Genomic DNA, 9,736 nt, shown 5'->3' on the forward strand with positions numbered 1-9,736 from the left:
CACTCTTTTCTGGTGCTTCTCCTCAGCTCCGCTCCAGCATCGGTCTTTTTTTCACTCTTTTACAGTGTTTCTTCTCGGCTCCGCCACAGAAGCCGTTTCTATTGTACTCTTTTCCGGTGCTTCTCCTCGCCTCTGTCCAGCACTGGTCTCTTCACTCTTTTCAGGTGCTTCTCCTTGCCTCCGCTCCAGCATTGGCCTATATCTTTTCACTCTTCTCCGGTGCTTCTTTTCGACTCCGCTCCAGCACTGGTCTCCTCTTCACTCTTTTCCAGTGCTTCTCCTTGCCTCCGCCCCAGCATTGGCCTATATCTTTTCACTCTTCTCTGGTGCTTCTTTTCGACTCCGCTTCAGCACTGGTCTCCTCTTCACTCTTTTCCAGTGCTTCTCCTTGCCTCCGCTCCAGCATTGGCCTATATCTTTTCACTCTTCTCTGGTGCTTCTTTTCGACTCCGCTCCAGCACTGGTCTCCTTATCACTCTTTTCCAGTGCTTCTCCTTGCCTCCGCTCCATCTTTTCACTCTTTTCTGGTGCTTCTTGTCGACTCCTCTCCAGGACTAGCACCGGTCTCTTCTTCACTCTTTTCCGTTTTTTCTCCTCAGCTCTCCTCTATTGCCAGCGGTAGTCTATTCACTCTTTTCCAATGCTTCTCGTCAACTCTACTCCAGTGCCAGTGCCGGTCTTTTCTTCACTCTCTTCCGGTGTTTCTTTATGGCTCCGCTTCAGCGCCGATCTCTTCTTCACTCTTTTTCTGTGTTTCTCCATGCCTGCACTCCGGCGCTGGTCTCTTCTTCACTCTTTTCCAGTGTTTCCAATGAAAGCTAGACTTTGATGCATGTTCTGCAATCACAATGGCAGAAAGTGCGTTGTCCCATATGATCACGTTGGAAGTACTGACAAAAAGTGAAAAGGAGCCCAGCGCTGTAGCGGAGGCCTATGAAGCCTGTGGAGGACCAGTGGGAAATTCTAAAGCAAGTAAATTTGACATTGCATTGCCACTACAATTTTTGCTACATTTTACACATTTCCCTGTTGTAAATGTGTGCACTAAATTCATCAACATTTTTTCCATTTTTTACACAATTTTTTAGAACTTATGCCAAAACACAAAAAAAAATAGAAAAAGGGGTGAGCTTAACCTTTTGCTGAGAAATATGGTATAGTTCTGCTTGAAAAAAAGTATTAGTGCTAGAAAAAAGAAGCGCTAATAGGGTTTTACCCGATAAATAACAGGTTAGTAATGTAAATTAACACACTCACCCAAAATGGTTGTGAAGGGTCGCAACCACCATAGATAGCATAGGATAATGGCGGCTGCCGTGGCCCCATGTGCAGAAGTCTTCAGTATAAGAGGAGAAAAAGGGGTTAAACCTGCGCAATCCGCCAAATAAGATGTAGAGATGTTGATAGATTAATCACTCTTTTATTCCATAGGTCTACGCGTTTCAAGGTACAGAGACCTCTTCCTCAGGACCAGAAAATCAACATGTTGATTTTTTGGTCCTGAGGAAGAGGTCTCTGTACCTTGAAACGCATAAACCTATGGAATAAAAGAGTGATTAATCTATCAACATCTCTACATCTTATTTGGCGGATTGCGCAGGTTTAACCCCCTTTTCTCCTCTTATACTGAAGACTTGAAAAAAAAAAGTGGCAGATTCTACGCAAGTCACAACAATCTTAGGCCTCCGACACACATCCGTGCCGCCAGTACGTGTTTGCCATTTTTTGCATGTACCGGCGGCACGGAGACACGTTCAGCAATGCTACCCTATTGTAGCAGGCACACACGCGTAAAACAACACGGAACGTGTGTCCATGTGCGTTTGCACGTGTATGCGTTTTTCTACACTCTGACAGGCCCACGTTTTCTCCGGCAGCACGGGTGTCACACGGCCCGCACCCGTACCACACGGATGTAGTGTGGATGCGGTCCCGTGTGACATGCGCCGGAGAAAACACACGTGTCAGTGAAAAAAACCCAAAACATTTACTCACCTTCTCCAGCCCTCCTGTCTCTGCCGCTGCTGCCACTTGTTGCCAACCGCCGCTCATTATGCTCATTGCATATTCACTTCACTGCGTCCGGCAGCAGCAGCAGCAGGGATGACAGCAGGGCTGGAGACCGAAGATCAGCACCACGGACAGCAGGAAGGACCATGTGAGTATGCAAATTACCAGTTCTACGTGTGCTATCGTGGATAGCACACGTAGAACACACGTGGACCGCACGTACCCAAGACACGTACTTACCACACGCAACACGCAGGGTAAATATGTGTCTCGCGGCACGTGCGTGTTTTTAACGGAAGTGTGTTTCAGGTCTTAAAGGAGTTTTCCAATCTTAAGCTGCAAGTCTCTATGTGACTGCAAACTTGTGAATCCTCACATTGCCCGCATTGTGCACTGTAAGGATTCTCCAGTGGCAGCACTGGTAGGGGGCAGTCATGTAATACATAAACTCCCGGCCACACTCCAACTAGATGGATGCAGCCTTGCTTATTACAGCTGTATTGAGTGAGGCCGGAAACAGTCTAGTTGGAATGTGGCTTGAATCTATGTGACCACATGACTGTCCGCTCCTGGTGCTGGCTGGTCATGTGATATACAAACTCCTGGCCACACTCCAACTATCTGGGTGCAGCCTTGCTTATTACAGCTGTATTGAGTGAGGCCGGAGACAGTCTAGTTGGAATGTGGCTGGAATCTATAAGACCACATGACTGTCCACTCCTGGTGCTGGCTGGTCATGTGATATATAAACTCCCGGCCACACTCCAACTAGATGGATGGAGCCTTGCTTATTACAACTTTATTGAGTGAGGCCGGAAACAGTCTAGTTGGAGTGTGGCTGGAATCTATAAGACCACATGACTGTCCGCTCCTGGTGCTGGCTGGTCATGTGATATGCAAACTCCTGGCCACACTCCAACTATCTGGGTGCAGCCTTGCTCAATACAAGTGTATTGAGTGAGGCTAGGAGCAGTCTAGTTGGAATGTGGCTGGAATCTATGTGACCACATGACTGTCCTCTCCTGGTGCTGGCCAGTCATGTGATTTGCAGACTCCTCGCCACACTCCAACTAGATGGATGTAGCCTTGCTTAATACAGCTGTATTGAGTGAGGCCAGAAACAGTCTAGTTGGAATGTGGCTGTAGTCTATGCAATCACGTGACTGCCTGCTCCCGGCGCTGGGACTGGAGAATCCTCACAGTGTCACACATGTTGCAACCTTCATTTTTAACCTGCAATAAAATAAATTGCAAGTTGCACGAAATTGAACTTCAAGACGTGAGATTTTTACAGACTAATCTCCAACTTTACATCGTGAAATGTTCTACCATTAATAGTAGTTACGCTATCTTAATTTACAGCAAATGGTGCAAGATTTGGTAAATATGGAGACAGAAGATTGGTCGAAAGTTCTGCCATTTTTGATACATTTGAGCCATTAATTCTTCTCTTCACTGGACCCACACCAGCAAGATTCTGCATTTATGATGTGGGGAATTCTAGGGGTGGAACTTCATAGTAGGAAATGATGACACGAGGAACATCGAGACCTGGAGGCCTGAAGATCAGAACTTTTACTATAAGATGATTTTACTCTAGAGGCAGAAAAGCCAAAACAATGAGAACCATTCTCCTAATCTTCACCTTGAACTTTCTAACATGTAAGAACCTTTCCTAAGCCCCTTCTTGCACAGACGTTCTGAGGAGCTTTGATGTTTCGGTTGAAGGCACCTGACCACCTTCTTGGGTTTCTCCTTTGCTTCCTTCTCCAGGTTTCTGCCAGCAGGTGACGGTGACTCAAGACAAAAAGTTTGCAGTGGTCCAAGCCGGACAACCCATTGTTCTCCATTGTAACTACAAAGGAGCATCAGGGACGTACAATATGTTCTGGTACCAACAGAGACCAGGCGCGGGGCTGGAGCTCATGGGCTGGTCAGTCTCACAGGGTGATTTCACTAAAGAGAAAGGATTTATGGACTCGTGGCAGATGGAACGACCAGAAGATACAGCATCCTCTCTACAGTGTGATACAACATCCTCGGAGGTTTCAGCCGTGTATTTCTGTGCAGCGAGTTATCACAGCCACAAAAGGCTGAGCTGCGGGCGACCTAAAACCTGCATCAGGTCACACTTTATTAGGAAGGTTTGGAGTGAGACCTCTAGAGGATGCACCATTTCCATTCTAAGAGGAAGCACCTGTTCATGAATGAAAAGTAAAGGGTTGTCTCATTTCAGAAACATTTTTCCTGTATGCTCTGTTAGTAGTGAAAAAAACCAACAAACTGTGCTTTAATCACCCTCCCTGGGTCCAGCACGGAGTCTTCCCTGCTGCTCCTGGAGTCTGCAGCACTGTCAACACATCAATAGCCCTGCAGCCAATCAGTGAGCTCAGGGGCTCTGCCGATGAATATGGCATATGAGGTCAGAGTCACTGATTGGCTGCAGCGCTGTTGACGAGATGTGAGCTATGCAGACAATAACAGAAACCTAGAGCAGTGGGGAAGACTCAGGACTGGACCTGCGGAGCATGAATAAAGCAGAGTTTGTTATTTTACTACTATATGAGTTTAGAAAAATGTTTTGGAAAGCGGATAACTGTAATGTAGAGGCTAGGAATCGCCCAGCGTCCAGTGCAACACACAGGGGGGGAAACCAGGGAAGACGTAGATAATGGCCCTGATGATAGGGAGAGGGTACTGGGGTCGCCACCTCACACTCACCTGTGACTGATCCCTGAGCTCCCTAACGTCCCAAGATGGGCCCTTCTCCCCATGCACTGTCACATGCCTAGGTCCTCACTGACCCTGAACTTACCCTGGCTAGTGAGCAAGTCAGTGAGACACTAGTCCAAATACGGCAATAAAACAATACAAGGAAAGTAAGACAAACAGGGTGAGGAAATACACAACAAATAACACCCCTAGGTTTCTCCAGCAGGAACTTCGGATCTGCAACTGAAAAGACACCTCAGCTTCTCCAGTGACAGGCTCCTTCAAAATGATCAGTACAGAGATTTTATCACCAGCATGGAGTAAAGCCAGGAGTGGATAAATATAATGGAGGGGCATGATGAAAATATGCTGCAGCTGTGATTAATCTCAGCCAGAAAGGAAAGCGTCATTAACCCTTTCAGAGTTAAATGAAACTAAATCCACTCCAACACAAAATGTAACATGCGGACGCGACACACTTGTGAAGGCAACTCCTTTAATTTTTTATTTGCCTTTTATGGCAGAGTGATCATGTTTAATGTGAATTATTATGAAGTGTGGGGGTCCTCTGTTCAGGATCCTTATCTTATGGTCAGAATGGGGTGCAGCTATTCTCTCTTTCTGGAAGATCTAAAGGCTTCTATCAATGTCCTTACATTAAGACATGATGTGGAAGGTCACAAAAATTTGCCAGGGGTGCTCAGGGTGCCAGGCCGAGGTGAAAGGTGGACCTGGGACAGGTGAGAGCTGGACCTAGGACAGGTGAGAGGTGGACCTAGGACAGGTGAGAGGTGGACCTAGGATAGGTAAGAGGTGGACCTAGGACAGGTGAGAGGTGGACCTAGGACAGGTGAGAGGTGGACCTAGGACAGGTGAGAGGTGGACCTAGGATAGGCGAGTGGTGGACCTAGGACAGGTGAGAGGTGGACCTAGGATAGGTGAGAGGTGGACCTAGGATAGGTGAGAGGTGGACCTAGGACAGGTGAGTGGTGGAAATAGGATAGGTGAAAGCTGGAACTAAGACAGATGATAGGTGGACCTAGGACAGGTGAGAGGTGGACCTAGGATAGGTGAGAAGTGGACCCAGGATAGGTGAGAGGTGGACCTAGGGGAGGTTGATCTATGATAGGTGAGAGGTAGACCTTGGACAAGAGAGAGGTAGATCTAGAACAAGTAAGAGGTAAACCTAGGATAGGTGAGAGGTGGACCTAGAACAGGAGAAAGGTAGATCTAGGACAGGTGAGAGGTGGACCTAGGGGAGTTGGATCTATGATAGGTGAGAGGTGGACCTAGGGGAGGTGGATCTATGATAGGTGAGAGGTGGACCTAGGACAAGAGAGAGGTAGATCTAGGACAAGTGAGAGGTAAACCTAGGATAGGTGAGAGGTGGACCTAGGCTAGGTGAGAAGTGGACCCAGGATAGGTGAGAGGTGGACCTAGGGGAGGTGGATCTATGATAGGTGAGAGGTGGACCTAGGACAAGAGAGAGGTAGATCTAGGACAGGTAAGAGGTGAACCTAGGATAGGTGAGAGGTGGACCTAGAACAGGTGAGAGGTGGACCTAGGATAGGTGAGAGGTGGACCCAGGATAGGTGAGAGGTGGACCTAGGACAGGTGAGTGGTGGAAATAGGATAGGTAAAAGCTGGAACTAAGACAGATGATAGGTGGACCTAGGACAGGTGAGAGGTGGACCTAGGATAGGTGAGAAGTGGACCCAGGATAGGTGAGAGGTGGACCTATGTGAGGTGGATCTATGATAGGTGAGAGGTGGACCTTGGACAAGAGAGAGGTAGATCTAGAACAAGTAAGAGGTAAACCTAGGATAGGTGAGAGGTGGACTTAGGATAGGTGAGAGGTGGACCTAGGACAGGTGAGTGGTGGAAATAGGATAGGTGAAAGCTGGAACTAAGACAGATGATAGGTGGACCTAGGACAGGTGAGAGGTGGACCTAGGATAGGTGAGAGGTGGACCTAGGACAGGTGAGCGGTAGAAATAGGATAGGTGAAAGCTGGAACTAAGACAGATGATAGGTGGACCTAGGACAGGTGAGAGGTGGACCTAGGATAGGTGAGAAGTAGACCTAGGGGAGGTGAATCTATGATAGGTGAGAGGTGGACCTAGGACAAGAGAGAGGTAGATCTAGGACAGGTAAGAGGTAAACCTAGGACAGGTGAGAGGTAGACCTAGAACAGGAGAAAGGTAGATCTAGGACAGGTGAGAGGTGGACCTAGGATAGGTGAAAAGTGGACCTAGGGGAGGTGGATCTATGATAGGTGAGAGGTGGACCTAGGACAAGAGAGAGGTAGATCTAGGACAGGTGAGCGGTAGAAATAGGATAGGTGAAAGCTGGAACTAAGACAGATGATAGGTGGACCTAGGACAGGTGAGAGGTGGACCTAGGATAGGTGAGAAGTAGACCTAGGGGAGGTGGAGCTATGATAGGTGAGAGGTGGACCTAGGACAAGAGAGAGGTAGATCTAGGACAGGTAAGAGGTAAACCTAGGACAGGTGAGAGGTAGACCTAGAACAGAAGAAAGGTAGATCTAGGACAGGTGAGAGGTGGACCTAGGATGGGTGAGAAGTGGACCCAGGATAGGTGAGAGGTGGACCTAGGGGAGGTGGATCTATGATAGGTGAGAGGTGGACCTTGGACAAGAGAGAGGTAGATCTAGAACAAGTAAGAGGTAAACCTAGGATAGGTGAGAGGTGGACTTAGGATAGGTGAGAGGTGGACCTAGGATAGGTGAGAGGTGGACCTAGGACAGGTGAGTTGTGGAAATAGGATAGGTGAAAGCTGGAACTAAGACAGATGATAGGTGGACCTAGGACAGGTGAGAGGTGGACCTAGGATAGGTGAGAGGTGGACCTAGGATAGGTGAGAGGTGGACCTAGGACAGGTGAGTGGTGGAAATAGGATAGGTGAAAGCTGGAACTAAGACAGATGATAGGTGGACCTAGGACAGGTGAGAGGTGGACCTAGGATAGGTGAGAGGTGGACCTAGGATAGGTGAGAGGTGGACCTAGGACAGGTGAGTGGTGGAAATAGGATAGGTGAAAGCTGGAACTAAGACAGATGATAGGTGGACCTAGGACAGGTGAGAGGTGGACCTAGGATAGGTGAGAGGTGGACCTAGGACAGGTGAGCGGTAGAAATAGGATAGGTGAAAGCTGGAACTAAGACAGATGATAGGTGGACCTAGGACAGGTGAGAGGTGGACCTTGGACAAGAGAGAGGTAGATCTAGAACAAGTAAGAGGTAAACCTAGGATAGGTGAGAGGTAGACCTAGAACAGGAGAAAGGTAGATCTAGGACAGGTGAGAGGTGGACCTAGGATAGGTGAGAAGTGGACCTAGGGGAGGTGGATCTATGATAGGTGAGAGGTGGACCTAGGACAAGAGAGGTAGATCTAGGACAGGTAAGAGGTAAACCTAGGACAGGTGAGAGGTGGACCTAGTACAGGTGATTTATGACACTTTATCATTTCAATATTTTTTTTGATACAATGTTTCCAATTCCTAAGCCTGTGATTGGTTATCCTTAGCTCTTTTGTTGACTGAGATCCGACCAGGGGGAAAATTCTAAACAGGAAGAGAGAAGAACAAAGCACAAAAACGAAAGCCGGGCGATCGAGACACAAGAAGCACATTTATTAACCTCAGCTTCTGTTATTTTGTTTCCGTTCAGAATAAGACAAAACAATGAGACATTTCTGGATTTTCCTCTTGAACGTCCTAACATGTAAGAGACACAGAAGTAACGATACATTGTAACAAAGGTGGAGGATTCGCTCTCGTCTCATGTCTTGTCCACTCCTGGATATTTTCTTTCTTTCTTCCCGCAGGTCGTGGCCAGGAGATCACCGTCACTCAAGATAAAAACTTCTCAATAATTAAGGCGGGAAGTTCCATACGTTTCCAATGTGACTACAGCGGAACGTCTGCAACTTATAACGTCTACTGGTACCAGCAAAAAGCCGGAGCCGGGCTGGAGCTGATTGGCTATTCTGTAGCAGTAAACGATAGAACAATGGAAAACAAGTTTAAGGATTTGTGGACAATGGAGCGTCCCGAGGATCGGAAGGCCTTCCTGGAGTGTAAGGAGACCTCCTCCGAGGAGTCGGCCGTGTATTTCTGTGCAGCCAGTTATCACAGCCGCAAAAAGCGCAGCAGCAGCCGACAGAAAACCTGCATCATGATATAGTACAATGAGGCGGAGGCAGCGCAGACCTGCAGGGGGCGCCGCATCTTCACTATTAATGATGATATCTATGGCTGATCCATAGCACTGGAAGCAGCTGAATACTAACTGGTGAATATGATTATGTGGACAGTCGCTCTTAACCCCTTCACAACCAGAGATCTGTTTTGATCTTAAATGACATCTCTATAGAACAATTCTATATTTTTTCCTTTCTGCATTACCAAAATACATTTTCTAGCTTTTTTTTTTTCCATTGCAGATTTGAAGCAGAAAAAAACTGCAGAATGTCAATACTTCATACGTTTTCCCTTCATTTTTCAGCCTTTCCACCCAATGAATTGATTGTGAAAATGTATGCAAAAAAATATCCAAAAACGCACCAAAAAGCTGCAAAAATGCACCTCGTTTTTTGGTGCGTTTTTCTGCTAGAAGATGCAATTTTGAGTGCAGAAATTTTCTGCACCAAATACTCGGCGTGCGCACATACCCTAACACAATAAAGGATCAGGTTTGTTCACACGTTGCTTTTTTGCTGCTGTTTTTCACTGCGGCGTTTTGAAGCAGCATGTCAATTCTTTCAACAATTTCGCAGCTTTTTTTTACCATTGAAAACAATGAATAAAATGCAAAAATGTTGTTTTTTGCTGTGTTTTTGCTAATTTTGTGATGAATCAAACTAACGTTAGTTAAATGTGTACTGAAGACAAATGGCACTCTAAAAACGATGCAAAAATGCAGCAAAAAAAGCGGAATAACTTGCTTTCTTGGCAGTAAAAAAAGCTGCTTCTGAAACTTAGGTTTTTGCTGCTTT

Source organism: Anomaloglossus baeobatrachus, chromosome 5 (assembly GCF_048569485.1).
Source record: "Anomaloglossus baeobatrachus isolate aAnoBae1 chromosome 5, aAnoBae1.hap1, whole genome shotgun sequence".
Classification (NCBI taxonomy): Eukaryota; Metazoa; Chordata; class Amphibia; order Anura; family Aromobatidae; genus Anomaloglossus; species Anomaloglossus baeobatrachus.